At 44.3% G+C, this 18,627-nt stretch overlaps 1 protein-coding gene across 2 annotated transcripts in view; it reads left to right on the top strand.

Annotated features, from left to right (window-relative positions):
• The first annotated feature begins 7,247 nt into the window (after positions 1-7,247).
• Positions 7,248-18,627, top strand: part of LRRC8D (leucine rich repeat containing 8 VRAC subunit D) — a 51,347-nt gene continuing 39,967 nt past the window's right edge. For both annotated transcript variants that reach the window (XM_036387889.2, XM_036387888.2), the window contains exon 1: positions 7,248-7,464. The gene's annotated coding sequence lies outside the window, so the exon portion shown is untranslated. The remainder of the gene's footprint in view (positions 7,465-18,627) is intronic.

The following is an 18,627-nucleotide window of genomic DNA, read 5'->3' as shown; positions in this document are numbered from 1 at the left end:
GGAGACAGAACATAAGGGCAAATTTTCCTATAGCTCTGACGCTCGGACAGAAAGAATAACCCTGCGGGCTGAGCAGCAAGGATGCCGCTCCCATTTATCCTGCCCTGCCGGAGATCCATCCTGCCCTGCCGGAGATCCATCCTGTCCCGCAGCAGCGCTCGGGCTCTCCGCGGGCTCGCAGCTGCGTCCAACAGCAGAGGGAGCTCCGGGAGAGGAAGAGGAGCAGGCGAAGCTTGGCAGGAGCAGCCCCAGGAAGGAGGGAGATGGGCAGGGGTGGACGGAGGTAACTTCAGGCTGCTCTGCTGCACCAGGTAGGGAGCTTTTAACAGCGTGAATGGATGAGGGGAAAAGGGGCTTGAGAGCGGGAGCAGTTGAAAAGCAGCCACCATGGAAACAAAATGCCAGGAGAACTTTAGGTATAAAGAAACAAGAATGAGACAAGCAAAAGATGTGTCTGGGTGCTCTTTCTAAGATTTAAGATTTAGGCTAACTTCAGGGCATCTTGTGCTAAATAGCTGTAAGGAGGAGGAGGAGGGTATCTTAGTTACTTGGAGAGTGTTTTTTGTAGATTTAGGTGCTAAAAGGTCTGGTTGTATTTTTTCTGAGGAGAGTGCCCTGTGTTGAACACTATTGTCACATCAAATTAATTTCAGAAAGTTTCAGTGACATTTTGAGAAACTCTGGTGCCATGGGTTCACACCAGGATCAAAGGAAAGCAGTGAATATGCCTTTGTGGCAGTGGAAATGCACCCACTGGTAGTTGATGGCCATTTCTGCCACACTTGGGATGACAGCAATACCAGCCAGCCACATCACAGCCCCTACAAAGCCAGATCGTGGCTATGACTCTAGCCACAGAGATCAGAGCAAGGAAATAAATATGTTGGTCTTTCCATCCCTTGTTCTCCGTGGTCCCGGGTGCAGCACAAGAGCAGGCATGATTCATTCCACGGTGTCCGGGCAACCCAAGGGAAAATCGCCTGCTAATTTCAGTTTCTGATGTCAGAACATATAATTAACCTGACAAAGCAAAACGCTATTTTAGGTTAAGGCGTGATCAGACCTTCCTTCTCCCTCTACCTATTTCTAAATGGTAATAAGTTGAAGGTGTTTGAGGCTGGGGGAGGTATATGTTTTGTGGTGGCTATACAGTGTTGGCAGTGAATTGCTGCTCTTATGCCCTCTAATAATAAAAATATTACCAGTGCTTTCTCCAATTAATTTATATTCAAGTTAAATGCAGAGAAACAAATTATTTGGACATCAGAGTAACCTTCTTCCCTGTCATTGCATGTGTGTACAACACTCCTCCTTTGTATCAGTGTTTGGAACAGGAGATTTGAAATTAGCATGCTGAATGCCATGGTGGCTGTGCATAGGAATCACAGGAGTACTTGGAATCTTTAAGGTGTGTAATGTTAGAGTGGATAGTGTGATGCTAGAATGACAGTGGATATTTAATTTTGTAGAAGCTTTAGTGACTGGAATACTTTGGTTTACTTTTTCAAATACTGTATTTGAAAAAGCGTTGGGAAGAGGATTTCAGAGGTGAATTTATATCATGTTGTTGCTATGTTTTCCCTTGGGTAGAATTGATAGAATGGAGCAATTGATTTTGTTTGATCTATAATATATACACATAACCAGCAGAATGTGCTGCATTTAAGGTAAGAAGATTAATATAGCCCATTTCAAGCAAAACTTCTTTTAGTGCTGTGTTGGCAAGTCTGGGTTCTGTAGGCTCCCAGGCACAAAAAAAAAAAAAAAAAAAAGCAGCCATTTTGCAGTTCTTGAGGTGGGGAAAGAGCTCTAAGTACCTCTGGGTCCCTGATCAAGGAGCTCCATTTTAAAACAAGAGTTCTACAGTCTCCTTCTACAGAATGACTAGTGGTTTCTTTGCTCCATAGTAAAATAGGAAGGCAGAGAGAAAATGCAGCATGTAAGATATAAATATTACTCCCTTATCCCTTTTTCCCCGCCTGCTGTTTTTGCCTCATATTCCTCAAATTTGGTAGTTTTTGGTGGTTGGGGTTTTTTTGTTGTTGTTTTTGTTGTTGTTTTTTTACGATTTGGGTTTGGGTTGGTTTTTTTTGGGGAGAGGGGTTGTTTGTCTGGATTTTCTCCTGATCTAGTTGCGTGAGTCCTTAATCTTTAGCCATTTGAATGACTGGAGATCAGTCATTTGCAGGCTCAGAGCATTTTGGTCCCACATATGTTCTTTCTTTTTCCTCCTGCTGCTCAGAAAGCTTTGCCCAGCTGTGCACCTCATTATGCCCTTGTGGCTAGGCTATTTTAAGGAAACTTATTCCAAAGGAATAACAACATCAGCAAGGTCTAACTATTGTACCAGTGTGATTGGTGAAGTAAAGGTTAAGTGCTAGCACAGGTACAGCTCAGCACTCTGAAGATAACTGGCTTGCCATTTCTTTAAAGGTCACCTAGATCCAGGTGGGGCACTTAGGTTTTGTGTCACTCCGTTTGCACATGGAGCCACAGCCATTTCACTGAGAAAGCCAATTGAGATCTGAAGGGGAAAGAAGGGCTTTCAGGCCTGATTTGAAGAAAGAAATAATAGACTGAAATGTCCCTGGGAAAGCAGGGAACTGTTCCAGAGAGCAGGGCTAGACAAAGTATGACGCCTGAAAGCTTCTTTTGGTCTTACCCTGCTAATTCTTATTATGACAGCTTTTAAATTTTTATTTCCTCTTCAGTCTCCATGTTTAGCATTTAGTAATTGTGAAAATGGTGTTGAGCAGAAGAGGCAGAGATCATAGAAGCAGTAAAGTGCAAAATCAAGAAAATAAGAAGAGCTAAGTAGATTAAGTAGACTGGCACAGACGAACCCCTCCTCCCAGCCCGCTAGCTCTGAAGATCTGAAGGTACTCAACATCTCAGCAGTGATTCCTGCCTGGGCACTGAGTATCCACACCCATGTTACCAGCCAGTACATTTGACTGACACAGGCTCTATCTTGGGCTGGCCAAGCAATGCACAACCACATTCTTGCTTCTGCTAAAGTAAGTTCTGCCCTGGCAAGGTTTGCCTGCAGCTCAGTTTATGGCCTTCCTGCCATGCCTCCCATCTCATATGATGCTCTGTGTTTTGTGACTTTATAGTCCTTTATTGATAAGTACAGAATGAAACAGATTGGCCATCTGTTTGTCTATCCACTGGATGAAATTTGAGAACTCATGAAAACTAGGTCTTCTGTGTAATCAGAAGCAGCCAGCATGTGTTCCTGCCATCACTTGAAAAACTTTGCTGAGCTGCAGTGAGATAACACAGGCTAATTGCAATGCACACCATCATGGCTGCTGCTCTTGTTTCAAAATACAAAGGTACTTGCTAAGAATGAGGCCATTCCCCAAATTTTTAGAAATGGGAACTGCACATTGGGTGGCTGACATCACAAATGAAACAAAAGAACTGGTGAGCACATTGTGGAGTTCTAGATGTAAGTAGAAACTGCTGTTTATCTAAAACAGTAATTCATTCCTTTTTTCAGCACAAAGACAAGGTAAGCAGTGATTTTTTTCCATCCAGGAAGTTCAGAAGCTAGGCTGGCTTGCAAGCCCTTTAAGAGTCATTGTGTTTTTTAATACAGAGGCTGCTGTGCCAGGTGATTGAAGAAAAGCATAATAGCAAAGTATCTTCAGAAAAAGTGGTAACACAGGTCTGGATAATTGTTTATAATGGAGTCATATAATGGCAAAGAAAGTTGGTTAGCAGGAATTTAAAAAAGAAATCTATGGAATTACAAATGAACCTAGTAGGGACACGGTTTTGCAATGCTTTTTATATTGGAAAAACATGCTTTTTTTTCTTTTCTTCAATATCTTTGGGATTGTCAGTAAAAGTGTATCAAAAGGAAGATTGTCTGATAATTTGATTAGACTTCCTGAAAGCTTTGGCAGTTTGTCCTGGTGATGGGCAGACTGAGCTGCAGCAGTCTGGCAGCACAGGATCACAGCCTGGGGCTTCTCCTTCCCTCTCCTCTCTGGAAGAGCAGAGCCCCACACCTCACAGCTGGCTCTCCATGCAACAGGCTTTCCACAGCCAGCTGTGGGCATATGCAGAGCAGGCCCTTGCCAACATCTGCTTGCAGGACAACAAACCAGCTGCCAGCACATCGCCCAGTTTTGCCTGGGAAGTCATCCTTGCTTCACTATGGTGGGTGTGTGGCACAGGGGTGGCACTAATGGCCCTGGGGGGTGGCAGTGGCAGATGGGGGCTGACAAGTCTGAGTGCAGTCCCAGCCCCATCGTCCTGCCCATGTGTCCTGGTCGAACACCACAGGCTGAGCTGTTCAGCACTTAGAAACACTCTTTCTTGAAAACAGGTGGCCAGTAGCCAAGAGAAGTGACTCATATGCATCCTCCTCCTTATTTAAACTGGAGTCTTCCCCTTCATGCTTTGCCCATTCCATGGAGCCAAATTGGTGTTTCTGGAGAGGGGAAAGCCAATTCCCTGCCTGTGCCTCTTCTATGTAGCCATCTACACTTCTTCCTGAGTAACTGCTACCTCATCTACTTCTTTATCATAGAATCATAGAATACTTTGGGTTGGAAGGCATCTTTAAAGGTTATCTTGTCTAATCCACAACATCAAAATTCCCTTTCATCCTAAAGTTGCTTGGAAGAAAAATTTGTCAGCCCACTCAAAACCAGGACTGAAATATTTCCCAGTATGGAATTTTCTCACTGTTTTCTGAGGAGCCACTGGTGCACTCTATTTTTGACACCATCTCTTCCTCATGTTCACCTTCTGCTGGTGTTTCTTTTGCAGTTGGCTCCCTTGGACTGAACTTGGACACCTGCTGGACAATGTCATACAGGTATATATGAGATGCACAGTAGGGCTGTTTGAGTGAAAGAAGGAAAGTACTGGAAATCATCTCAGAATAAATAGTCAGCTTTCAACCTGGCCAAAACTGTAACTCTGTTGGAGGGCTGAAATTTTCTAAAAATTTTTAATGAAATAAGAATGAGGGTAACAATAAGGTTGAAAAATATGACATATTTGGTTACTCAAAGTTAGGGAATTTGAAAAATTGAAAGTAAAATGCAGTTGTAAATCCAAACAGGATTGGTTTATCCTGTGAGGCATATGGCTGCATTGCTATTGCTTGTTATCTCAGTTCTCTGAGCCACAAATCAAAATAACAATATTAGTTTATTTAATTGTAAAGGGCCAATGTCAAAACTGTGCAAGTGGAAAAGAGCCATTTTCCCCCCACAGCCTCTGTTTTCTTGCATCTTCTTTATCATATGGAGTAACTTGGAGTTGGCTGCCTTGTACTTTTGCACGTAGACTATAGCAGGATAACAGAATGGCTAGGATTTTTATTTGCCCCAAACTGAGCTCTTTTAAATTTATAATTTCCCTCCTCTCTTTTCTATTCCACCTCAGCATGTCCTAGGTGGTCAGAGCTAGAAACAGCAAGGCAGAAAGAGCTGCCCAAAAGTACTCAAACTTGAGCTTGGGGAAGACCAAACCTGAAACAGTGGGAGAGGTCTCTACTAGAAAAGCTTGAAAGAGATGGTGTAGAGAGGTTTAAATTAAAACCCATTTGCGTTACCTTTAAATACATACCAAAACAAGTGAAAAAAAAAATCCAAACCAAAACAAAAACCAAACAACCCAGCATATGTTCTGTAGGAGGCGAGTCCTTCACACTTGTGTTTGCCCTGTCGGAAAGGGAATCTTAATTGGATCCGGATCTGCCCAGTTCCAGGTGTCTCCTCTCACAGGTCCCCAGAGCCATTTGTTTGTTTTGCTGGTGTGCCTCAGCTTGGCAAAGTATCTTGATTGCTAAGTGAATGTGGATTCAGCCAGCTCTGACCAGCTCTGGCATCTGAAAAAATCCTTTTTTCTTCCGCTTGGATTTCTCTGCCAGCTGCCTTCGAGTCAGGATTTCCCAGCCAGCAGCTCTTGTTATTATCTGTTTTCACTTGCCTTGATGTTTACCAGATTGGACTGCTTTTATCTCTATTAACCCTCCCTCACTGTGGAGCCCCAGTATTACATACCCTATGTGCCTTGGCCACTGGGTCAGAGCAGAAATAAGTAAATAGATAATAAAATCACCTTGTTGAGAAAACAGTGAGGTCTAAAATATTGGCCAAAAATAACACAAGTGGTGATGATCTCAGGGAAGAAAATAGCTAAAAGGCCAAATGAAGGTATTAAAAATCAAAGGTTGAAATAATTGACTCATTAGCTCATTAGACGAAATCTGAGTTCTGCTAAAATTCCCCACCAGAAGAAAACTCTGGTATGAAAATAGTGCTGAACAGCTGAGAGCAGGACAAGCTGGCCTGATTTTTCCTGGTCTCAGAGTGAATTGTTGCTAAGAAGTGCTTTCATTTGTAACCTTAGATACGTCATACAGTCATTTAGACCAGAAGGTCTGATTAAAAATGCATCTAAAAACGTAACGGGGAAATTCTCAATCTTTAAGGGGCCATAAAGCTATTCTGAACAAGCACCAAAAATCACTTCCCATCTCCTCCAGTTCTTGAAAACATGCGGAGAAAATAAAATATGGAAAAGATAAGCTCGTTTTTGTTTTATTTTAAATTTCATTCTTCATCAAGACCAATATACTTTCAAAGGTAATAGATTACATCTAGTTAAAAAGACCCGCATGCCTGGTCACGTGTCAGTTCAGTGTTTAAGAAATATTTAAGGATATCGGTGGCTTTTCAGTTAAAGGAGGAAAAAAATGTTCTAGCGGATTTCGGGGTGAGGATCGGGGTAAGTTCGGCTTCTTCCTCAGTGTCCTGTGCTCAGCCTCCAGAGCCGCCGTGGAGGAATCCGTCCCTGCGATCCCAGCGGTGCCGCCCCCGCCCAAGCTAAAGCTGCCTTCGACTTTTTGGTTCCCTCAACGGCTCAAAATAGACAAATGAAGTAACTTCCCTCCTTCCCCATGATAAGATTTTAATAATGAAGCCACGCAATGTGAACTTGTCGCTGCTTTATTTGGCTCACGCACTACGTTCCATTTACCTGCGCACCGCGAACACCCCTCGGGCTTTGCCGCCCGGCGCTTCGCTCCCGCCGCGCCCCGCGGACGCTTCCAGCGCCCCCGCTCAGCCCCGGCGGTCCCGCCCCCGGCCCCGGCCCGCGGCACCTGAGCGCGGCGGCTGCGCGGGGGGCGAGCGGGCGGGGCCGGCCCGGCCCGGCCCGGCCCTCACATGCGCGGCGCCGCAGGAGCCATTGGCCGCCGCCCCGCCGGCCCCGCCGCCGCCGGCAGCCGGTGCTGTCCGCACGCCGAGCCATGCGGGTGCGCGCTGCAGGGCGCTGCTAGGAGCCGAGCCCGCCCGCCTCGCCTCTGCCCGCCCGCATGGCAGCTCCGCGGGACTGACCGCCGCCGAGAAGCTCTGCGCCCCCGCCGCACGCACGGTTCGGCTCGGCTCGGCCGGGCGGCTCTCGGGGTCCGCAGCCCGCAGAGCCGTCCCTGAGGTGAGGCGTGCGCGGGGCCGGCGGGAGGCGGTCAGGCAGGCGGCGGAAGGGCCGCGGGGAGGGGGCGGCATCCTCACCGGCACCCCCGCCGCTCCCTCCCCGCGCCTTCCCTCGCGCTCCTCTTTATCTTTTTCTGCGCGCAGACCGGCCTGGGCCGGTTCGCCGGTGCTGCTGCCAGCCCGGTGTGCCTCGGCGGGACCCCGGGGGCGGCTGCGCTCGTCGCGCTGCTCTCCCGCGGGATGCGCATCCACGCAGGACGTGCCCGCATGAGCGGGGGGCCGGCGGCGAGAGCGGGACTGGGAGTGCGGCGTGGTGCTGGGGAATGCGGCTGGAACTGCGAACCCCTTTCGAGGCCAGTGGGGTTGGATCCGGCCCCTCTGGGGGACGCCAGCTATGCGGGTTTTGTATGGGGTCAGCTGTGCGTCGTGTTGCAGCGCACGCAGATTAAAGGGGCCCAAGCCAGTCAGTAAAGCACATCTTCAGGGCAGAACCAGCCCTTGTCAGATAACCATCTCTGTTTTTTCGAGGCGCGTCTCCTCCCTTCCCCCTGCTCCCCAGTACGTGGCAATACCGACTCCTGCTCCTTTAGGATCCCTGAGCTTGGCACAGCAGCTCCTGTATTGCAAACCTGCATTTCCCTCCCCGTCACAAGTGCTGCTCCTGCTCTCAAACAAATACGAATTCAGGCGCAGAAGGCTTGTGACTTGCCCAGCATCCTTTAGAGGAGCTGGTCTGCGGTCACTGGGGGGATTCAGGCTCTGCGTTTCCAGCACGCTTGCAGCCCGTTGCACTTTCTCCTCTGCATGTTCCCAGTGTGTAAGAGCCATGAGATAGGTTACTCAGACTTGAAAATGGAGGACGGTAGTGGTGGTGGTGTTGTTTGGTGGATAAGTCTTAGCAGTACTTCCTGTAATGGTGGTGCTGAAAGTGATGTTTTACTTGACTTAGCTGCTGATGCAGAGAGCACTTCGGGGTACCTGCTGCTCGGAAGCTTTGCCAGTTACAGCTTTAAAACAATCCTCTAAAACTACAGGGAAGTATCTGGTGTTTTTTTCAGCATTATGTCTGTCACCGTGATAGGAAAGGATAGTGTTTTCTGCCTGTAAAACTGAAGGTGGGGAGTGACAATGCCTGCTTGTTTGGGAGAGAGGGCTTTTAGGATGGGAGAAATTTGCATGAACAGGGCTGAGATTTTAAACCCACAGCTCTGAGCTATCAAAAAAGCACTCTCATGCCAGATGGGGTAGCTAAGTCCCTTTCTCTGTGTTGTTTTTTTTCTTTTATTTCTGTCTTGTTTCTTGTTTTTTGTGGTGGTGTTTTGTTTTGTTTTTTCCCCTCACCTCTTCCTGGAAACAAAGGAAATCATCTTTCTTCAAACTTAGGGTAAGGTTAGTGTTGTGTTATTTGCTATTGATTGCCATCTTTAAATTAATTCACCAAGCTTTACTTGGGGCCAGGATCCTATTCATTCTTTGTGCCTTACAAATGCCCTATAAACCTTTTATTGTTAGTTGAAACTGATTTATGAGGTCCTGACCTAGGAATATGCTTCTGTGGCTATATTTTTTTTGCACAATTTTATCCTGTGTCTCTAGGCAGGCATTGCCTTTATAGTAAACTCACTTGGTGCTTTGCCTGTACCTTGCTTAGTGTCAGAAACGCTTGTCTGTTTGCTCCATTTTCTTGCACATAATAGCAGGGGATATTAAATAGATTCTGTTCTTTGTAATTGTGATGACTTCAACACAAATTATTAAAACTTTACAACAGCTGTGTGAGGTTATGCAGGGAAGGAAGCAGCATTAAGCTGTCATTTGTTTTGTAAGATCCAGGTATGCACAGCAGATATATCTACCAGTCTTGACATCCTTGAGGGGATGGTAATCTGTCCAGTGTGTTGAGATCTGGAAAAGGAATTCTAACCAGCAGTACCAGCAATGAAGAAAGACTTTGTGCTGCTGTCAGAGGAAGGTAATTATTAATAGGAGCCAACCTCTATAATAACAATGCAGAGAGAGTGAAAGCACTTGGGTGCTTGCCCTGGAAAGATTAACTAGTGAACATTGTACTAATACATAGCTGTACACCTGAAATGTAGCTCTTGTATTCCAGTTCTTTCTTAGCCCTTTGTGCCTGTTGCCTTCGTCTTTTGTGTGGCAATACATAAGTGGCGGTACAGAGATATCACAGCTCTGCCTCCTGTTTATGGACTCTTTTCTTGACTACATGCCTGGATAGGGAGGAAAAAAGCTAATGCTGTTTGTGCTGGACTTGCAATAAGTCCTGCCAGTGACAAAAGGATAAGAGAATAAAGGCTAGTGGAGGAAAGGGTACGTCCATCCCTGTGGTCAAAAGCACTTGCAGCTATGCGTGTTGTGGCTTGGTGCAATTTTATAAGGGAAGTTTCCTGCGTTGAAATTGGTTCTTTTAAATTCTCTAGGTCTTCCCATTTCTTCTGTGTATTGAGGTCCCATTCAGAGTGTGTTAAAGCCAGTGGCAGTAAGTGGGTTTTGAATCAGGCCCTGTAGGCAAGCTGAGTTTCTTACCTTCTCTGTGTTCTCTGATGGCACCAGTGGCTGTGTCAGGTCCTGCTTGTGCTGCGTTCTCGAGGGTTGGCAGAGTGCTGACTCAGCACCTCAGCCCAGCCTCTCCCTTTGCCTTCTCCTGCACCCCTCAGAGCCAGAGGGGAGCTTGGCTACAGGTACAGGGGCACTGTGATAGCTGAGTTAGTGTCCTGAGGCTTAAAGCACTTCATCTCTGTGGGGCTGCTGAAGGCTGCTTTGCTGAGAAGTACCCTGAGTCACAAGCGGGGGAACATAAGGGAACTCAGTAAACAAGTTTCTCAACTGGATTAAAAAAAAAAGAAAAAAAGAAGGGAGTTCCAGTGTAAGTATTTCACAAAATAATAATGAACTCTGAAGGTTTTCATTTCCTTTCAAAAAAGCAGTTTTTTATCTTCCAATTCACGAAGTTGCTGTAGATTCCTAAATATAAAACACAATTAACAATTTTTATACTTAGATGTTACATATAATAGCACAGTAACATTAAGTGGAAAGAACAAAACCTGTTATTTCAGTTTCTGCTACTTAAATTCTTCAATTTCTTGCTAGCATTGAAATAGGGCTGCACAGTTCTCCTTTTGTGGTTTTTTTTTCCTTTCTTTCTGTTCTATTTGTTTATTGTCTCTTTGTGCTGGGGAGATTATATCCTAACCAACCTGAAAAGAAAAAGCTATTGCTGTGTTAAGAAAAATGGAAATATTTTTCCCCAGAAACTTTACATTTAGGTAAAGAGTTGCCTGTGCTTTTGCATAACTGACATTTTAAGCATGTTTTTTTAACAAGCAATGAAAAGTCTGTGGACTTCACCATGCAAAGACTTGTGTCCATGACTAATTTTCCACCTATGTATAGTTTCATGAGTCCACATGCATGCATGAGGCTCTCTGGGGTCACGCTAGTGCTGCTTGATCTTGGATCTACCTGCTTTTATTCTTGGCTGTGATGATGAGCTGCTGTGGGTTCACAAAAGACTGAGATATGAAGAAAGGTGTTTGTGAAATGCAGTTCTCTAGCAGTTACCAGCATTATGTTTTGTGAAAGCAGTTGTAATTAGTGTTTCAAGGCTGTCCTGTGCTCCTAACCTTGAGAACACTTTGAGCTACATTTTTTGACTTGCTTGCGTTGGGGATGGGTTTGGCTCAAGATCTTTTGGTTTGAGCAAATTGAGTACAATTTTCTTTTAACCATATAACAAAGAATAGGTACCAATTGCTTGCCAAACAGTTTCTCCCCTCAGAGATTACAAACAAATTTAGGAAAGAACAAAGCCAGGATTTCTAGTGTTTAACTTCTTGAGAATCATCTTGGTTTTGGCATGTGAAAAAGAAAAGTGCGTCACAAGTCAAGTTGGCACCTAATGCCGTCAGTAATACTAATTTCCACATCATTAATTTTAACTGACACTGCTTCAATCTTTCTCTTACCACAAATTTATTTAATTAAAAAAATTGAAACTCTTTTCATTTATTTCTCTATTCTCTTCAGCGGTAGCGAGAACAGGTTCTTGTGCCCCTTCAGGAAATGGATAGGAAGAGAAGTTAAAAGACATTATTGTAGCAGCTGCCAGAATATTGAAGGAGATATCCTTGGAAGGAGAAAGCTTGTTTTCTAGAAATCAAGCCAGCAAAACCCCACTTTTGCCCAACACTTGGAGGCAGGCTGTAGTATGGGAAGTGAGTATGGCTGTACCAAGGACTCATTTGTTATAACTGTTTTAAAAGAAATACCTTAGTTTTCTTCTTCTCCCTCTTCAAGTGTAAATCAGGGTACAAAACCATATTGTTCATGTAGCCTCAGAACTAATTTTCCTTCTTTCCACTTGAGCTCTTTCCTCAGAAGTGATTTGTTCTGAGACTGAAGTAATTGCAACATTCAAGAGTTTAGAAACAATCATGGAGTAAAATACAGCCACCCTTAGGGAGGAGGAAGGATGGTTGTTGCTCAGATATTTTTTCTTTTTGGAGGCCCTTTTTTGTTAAAGGTAACTCTGATTAAGAAGTAGAAAGAAATAACAAGGCTGAAGGCGTGTGGCATCCAGCAGTGAGTGAGGATAGCATTTGTGTTTATTCATCATAGTCTTGCTTTTTGTATTGTGTGATCAGTAAAAGAAGAAATAGTCTGATTCTTGTGATTTGCCTTACTCTGTTAGTGTTTAAAAAAAAAAAAAACCTCTGTATATGGTCTTCTTGTCAAAAGTTAGGCATCTCAGGTGTTCTATCTTATGATGGTCTGCTTTGAAGACCAGAAAGTTGCAGTGGAAGATTTCTCAGACCTGAGGAATGGCCACTACACATAATTAAAGGCTGTTGTTACCTTTTCCTATCAGATATCTCTTCAAACTGTTTGCTGTGCTTATAAATTTTGGAAAAAAAATGCACAGTTCTCAAACTCACAGCTCTCTATTCATTTGATCAGGATTTTTCTGAGTCGTATCTCCTGATGATTTCCCCTGCATGGTTAGACCACGGATAAGGCAGACTAAAGTGTCTGTTGCTCTTTTAGATGTCTTACCTGTGACACTCACATGGAGCTGGTAAATATGATGAGACCATCTGCTGGATACAGTGATGCTCAGGATGAGCCCTCTCCCTGCATTCATTGTGTAAAGATACACAGAGAAAGGAAAAACCCCTTACATGAAGGTTCTTTATTGTCCTGATGAAGCAGTGAGACAGGCTCCTGCCTGTCCTCATATAACCTAATGGCTACGAAGTCACAGCCAAGATACAGGTTTGTCTTTTTTTCCTCTCTTGAACTTCGTTCTTTGCAAGTCAGCATTGAGATAGTTTCTTTATAAAAGGTATTCCTGATTGCCCTTGGGTCCTACAGAAGCCAGGGCTGCCACACCTATAATGTTTTCAAGTCTGGCCAATTGCACAGATACCAACATGCCTGTTAAAAGCTGGGATTTTGTTGTATGGAAAAAATTTTGGAGCACTTTACTCTTGCTGCAGTGATTTCCCAACCTGAGATTATAGCTTTAAGGCCAGAACCAGTGCACAGGATGTGTATATGAATATGATGTCTGAATATTTACCTGTTTTTCATCTGTTGCAGGATAGGAAGGAAAGGAAGCTTACGTGCTTTCAGCTGCTGTGAGAACTTGTATAAAAAATGCGGATGCCTGCAATTACCCCAGTGCAGGCTTGCTGAATCTGTGTGTGCTAGGGATGGATATATTTTGATGTGTGCACATAAAAAGTTGATTTTTTTCGTGTTCTGTCAGTAAAAGGTATGGTTTGTTGTCTGTCTCAAATACACTGATTAAATAACCAAGCTTATACAACACTGATTTGTTAATCATTGAAAATAACCTTTCGGTTCAAGAGCTTCCTCTGTGAGAATTAATATTTTATACAGAAGTGTTATGTAATAGACATTTTGTTGCCTTTGCAGTCCTGCACAGAGGAACATGTTGTTAAGCTGATGTAGTTTGGATTGTTCTGTATAAATTTGTCCACTAAATCAATGCAAATATCAATGAATAAGGGGGAAAAAAAAGGTCCATATTGCATATTTGTAAATGGTGGTTTGTGTACAGATCATGGAAAGGGAGGATAGGAATTGCTTTGGCCTGATAGTCTCTGCATTTAAACTTGAGGGAGCAGTGTTAGAGGTAGTGCCCTGGCTTGCTTTGTTTCCAGGCACCACTGTGGTTACACAGGCTTTCCACATGCATTAGCAATTGCCTTCATCAAGGATGCACGGAGCACCAGAGTGCACAGTTAATCTGACTGTGCTTCAAAATACAAACTGAGAAGTCCATGTACAGGGCTCCTCTCAGTGGCTGCCATACAGAAACTTTTATGTACTTACTTTCTGACTAATTAAATGAAGAAACAAAGCCTAACTTACCTAGTTTAGCAGAGGAACTGACAAAAGGGAAATGAAATTTTTCACGCGAGTTTTTTTAAGCGATATTTGATGGTTTATAAGCCATACTAAATTTCTTCACAGTTTTGCCTTGTTGGCCTTGATAGTAGAGAGGAAGGAAAAACTGGTTTGATGGTTTTGCTACTCTCCTTTTCTATCCTTCTGACAACAAATGTATTGGCTCTGGAAACAAGGAAGTGGAGGAATGCAGAGACATAAAGGCTTGTTGGTGCTGCAGAAATTGTGAGTTTAACCAGTGTTGGTGTCCCAATGAAAAGTAGGTAGGAAAAAAAAAGGAGTGGACTGAGAGAAACAAAATTGTGCTAATGATCATTCAGAAAAGTGAAAGATGCACAGGTTTGGACAAGAATATTTTTCTGGTGTTTAAAACTTGTATTTATGCTATGTTTGTTTTTAGTGAAAGTTAATTTAGTATGTACTTAGATTGAAAGGTGAATTTAAGAGTGTTTTTATTAGCATTGATCAGTTTAACCCAAACAGATTTTAAAGAAAGAAACCACTGAGGCCTGAGTTACAGGAGAAAAAAGATAGTAAAGCCTGAAAATAAAAACATGAGAAACATGCAAAAATACAAAAGAAAATAGTAATATTGAGGCAAAGAAAATGAGAAAACAAAACTGTGGAGAGAAGTGTGAGTAAATGTAACACAAAATTATAAAGCGTGAGGTTATATATGCTGTTCTGCAAGTGGAAAGTGTATGAATTCTGTTTGTTTGAGGGTGCCTCATTCCAGAAACAAGGCTTTTGTGCTCACAGTGGAATGGCCAAGTTTTCCCTGTTTGGAGCTAGCTTGAAGCAAAGTATTGGAAAAAAATTCATTGCATGAAATGTAATGGGTGCCTGAAGCTCACGCGTTGAATTAGTACAAGCCTGGTTTTGCCTAATGGTTTGCACGTGCCTCATTTGTATTTCAAGACTGCAGTGTGTCCATGTGCACAGTGGCCCGGGGCAGCCTGGAAACAGGCAGTATGCAGCTGGTCAGTGTGAGGAGCAGAGTGCCCCTGCTCTGCTATTCCTTCTGTGCAGGAAGAGAGGATGGTGGCCCTCCACACTCTCAGAGCTGCTGATTTCATGATAAGACTTCTTCAGTGTCTGATTATTTACCCCTTTGCTGTTTGAACTTGTAAAATCTTAGCTCTGGTTTGCTCTCTGCTGAAGAGTGTGATACCAGAGCTTGCAGCAGCAGCAGCAGCCCCCTCTCTGCTGCCTGTGTCAAACAGTGAGTGAGCTGCAGCAGTGAGGGGGTTTGCCTGCTTCACCAGCAAGGTTTGATTTGTTGATGTCTTTGCTCTATTCCTGCTGTCTGCAGCAGAAGAGAGGAAGTGGGGAGGAGTTTGCACACAGCCCCTGGCTCATGGATGGGGGAAGAGGGGGTGGCCACCAAGAGAAGGGAGGAATTACAAGGAGCTCCCAAATTAAGCTGGGTGTTGGGTGTCATGTGAAAAGCAGGGCCTAGAATGGACAATGAGCTCTGCAGGGAGTGGCAGTGGGATCCTGTAGGCTCCCATGTAGCAGGAGCAGTGCCTAAGGTGCTTTCCAAGGGGAGTGTGGTTTCAAGACCAGCTGGAGCAAATTTGAGCTTGCACTGCTGTTGAAAGGGGAAGTCCTGCTTTCCAGCCCACCCTCTGCTGTGGGCTAGATGCCTTTCCCAGGCACATACCATGGAGAGAGCAGGAATGTTAAGTAGCAGGGTGGCCACTAATGAGCTTCAGCTAATTGCAAAACTTACTCAGAGATAGCAACAAAATCTGGTATTTATCTGGTTAGGTTACATGCTACTTTTGGCAGTATTTCTACAGGAGGTATCTCTGCTGGGGATTTTTCTTCCCTCTTGATGGCACTTTTCCTATGTGCTGGTTTGCTGTTTTTCTTAGGCAGCAGCAAGGGAGGAAGATTGCATTTTAACTGAAGAGATTGTCAAATGTCTGCTGTTGTCTGGGTACTTTGAGATATATGTAGAACTGAGAATTATTCAGCTGTGCTGAAATTAAACCTCTAATGACTGGAACTGCTTACTTATTTAATTAGCTGGGGTTTTGGGTTTTTTATTCCAAAATATCTACTTCTTCCCCAAAATACTGTGACTTCCCTCCTTTTCATTTCTTTACAGAATTCATAATGATTTGTTCTAAGTTAATTGTTCAGGGCTTTTTTTCAGCCTGTTAACAATGATTATTTCCCTGTTAAAAGCATCAGAAGTATTGTTTTCCTTAATGGAAAAGATGTTTGATCAAGTGACTGTACAAATGGAGGCAGCCACTGTATATAGGACATGGCATTTGGAGGTTGCATGTGTTATGCCTGAAGTGCCAAGTGCTTGGCTGTGATTCAGATGAAATTGGCACTGGCTGATGCCAACACCAATGTAAATGTGGTGTCTTTCCCTATGCTGTAGGGCCCTGAAAGAAAAGTATTGAAGTGAATGAGTGCCAGAGGGGACGAGGTGAAAAGAGAAGTGGTGCCTGTGCTCCTTATTTAATCTCCTTTGTAGCCACAGTCCCACATACTGACCATACCAGTGGGTGTGTGTTCTTGTATCAAAGCAGATGTTTCTGTAAGAAAGATGTTGCTTTGTTTTAATAAATTGATGTTGTCACTTGAAAAGTGGGAGAGGGAGGTGAAGGAAGTAGCATAAAGTGAGAATTTGACAAATGGGATTTGGAACAAAATCCATGAGGACTTTTGTTGGTAAGAACTGCAGGGAAGAATCTGCTGGTCTTGGCATTGCCCAAACATCTACTTAAGCACTGCTATGATTTACGTAAGTTCTGCTTTTTCTCCTTTTAGATTGGTTTTTGGGGTTTTTTTGTTTCCTTTTGTTTGTTTTAAACCAAAAATTTGTAAGTGTTTTGTCATTTGTCATCCTTTACATGTCCTCAGGTATGATCCAGTCCATGTGCTCAGCCTGTTCTGTGAAGGGGAGGGTGGTGGTGATGGACCTCAGCAGTATTTCAGATTGTGATTCAGCTCTTGAAGACAAGCTGTCCTGTTCTTCCCATGCCTTGCCAAGTGTGGTGGTGGTGCTGTTCAGCCTCTCCTGGCCCCTTAAATGCTGATACACTCTCAAAAAACACAGTCCTGCTTTGAAGGTGGGAGCTGCCTTTGCCTGCTGTTTTCAGAAGTGGTTGGTTGCCTTTGGGAGTGCTGCTGAGGAGGGATTGGAGGGCATGGTGAGCTCTGTTCAGGCCCTTCTTACATGGCTCCCTGACCTCCTGAAAAACAAGGGTTACAGAAACAGCCAAGGTGAACGGCGCCGTGGCTGTGAGCATTTTCTGTTAGACCTCAAGTATGATCCAAAGGTCTTTTCTGAAGCCTGCTTGCTCTAGACCCTTGGAATGTATCTAGTCACAGGTTTTTTTCCTCCATTTATTTAAAAACCTGGAGTCTCTGAAAACTCCAGTTCTGCATAAAAAGATTTGCTTCTCCTGAGACCAGTTGACTACTCGAAGCTCTTTCAAGAAGAAAAGTCTATGAGGCGTATTTTATTTGAGGATTTGACAGTGTTTTCCCCATCTCCTTATCCTGGGTCTCTACTGCTAAGAAGAAACCTGGAACAGCAGGTTCCTGCTGACCTTTAAAATTATCTCAGTGGAAAGCCTGACACAGGGCTTGTTCCTGTGTGCTTCTGAGTGCCAGTGGGTGCCACCCCTGAAAAAGCCTCAGAAGAAAATTAAAGGGAGATTTGGGGGGAGGATGTGTTTGCATTTTTTTCTGCAGTGGTTTGGGAGCAGCTCAAGTGGGTGAGTGCACTGTTCTCGTTGCTGGGTGCAGACCCTTACAGCAGAACAGCTCTGCTGCAGGCACTGCTGGGCTGGGGGCAGTGGGCTGGGGGCTGAAGCAGGGGATGCAGCTGCTTGTCCCTGCCTGTGGAGCATCCTCTGCTCTGGAGGGCTGCCCCTGTACCTGGGGCTTGCCACCCTTGCAGTGAGCACCTGCTGCACTGGTATTGGCATCCTGGCACAGGGTGCTGTGGTTGGCAGTGCTAGGAATGCCCTGGGCACACAGCAGGGCAGCAAGCAGTGGCGGGCAGCTGGCTGTGCACTGAGAGTCCTGTAGAATCCTGCCTGTTGCTAAGGGACTCCTTTTGCATATGCAGCAACACTGGTTTATATAGCAGCTTTCCCTGTGTTTGTTGATTGGAGGCAATTACTGTAAAATACTTGATTTATAACAGGGCATACTTAATAAGCAGCAAAGTAAAATAAATATTCATGAATTACCTGCTGGAGTATGTTCTTTTTGCTGAGTCTTTCCATCTATGTGCTCTGCACAGCCCTGGAACCTCTGGGTCTCTGGAAGTGAAGGCAGCTGTGCTGGGTCTTAGCTGGTGGAAGTTTTGGGCTGAAGAAGGAGGGGGACAATCCCACTTTTTCTCTATTTTATTAATCCCAGAGGATAGAGGTGTTTTCCTGAGATTTTTGCAAGCAGCTCATTTGACTCAAAGTGGTCTGCTTGCCTGGCATAGGGCTGTAATGCAGTAGTTGAAGTGTCACCAAAGTGTTTGTGTAAAACATGTGCACTGTGCAGCTACCACATCATTGGGATCTGGTCTGGCTTTTGTGGTGCTGTAGGGAGGTGATGATGTAGAAATAACAGTGCTCTTGGTTAAGTTAGGATGAGCCAATATGTTTAAGAAAATATGTGGGAAATGACAAAGTGCTCATTTGGGATCTATGCTCTTCAAGAATAGGACCACTCATTTAGA

Source organism: Molothrus ater, chromosome 9 (genome assembly GCF_012460135.2).
Source record: "Molothrus ater isolate BHLD 08-10-18 breed brown headed cowbird chromosome 9, BPBGC_Mater_1.1, whole genome shotgun sequence".
In the NCBI taxonomy this organism is placed as follows: Eukaryota; Metazoa; Chordata; class Aves; order Passeriformes; family Icteridae; genus Molothrus; species Molothrus ater.
Note: the sequence above shows the minus strand (reverse complement) of the source record. Positions and strands in the feature narration are given on the sequence as shown.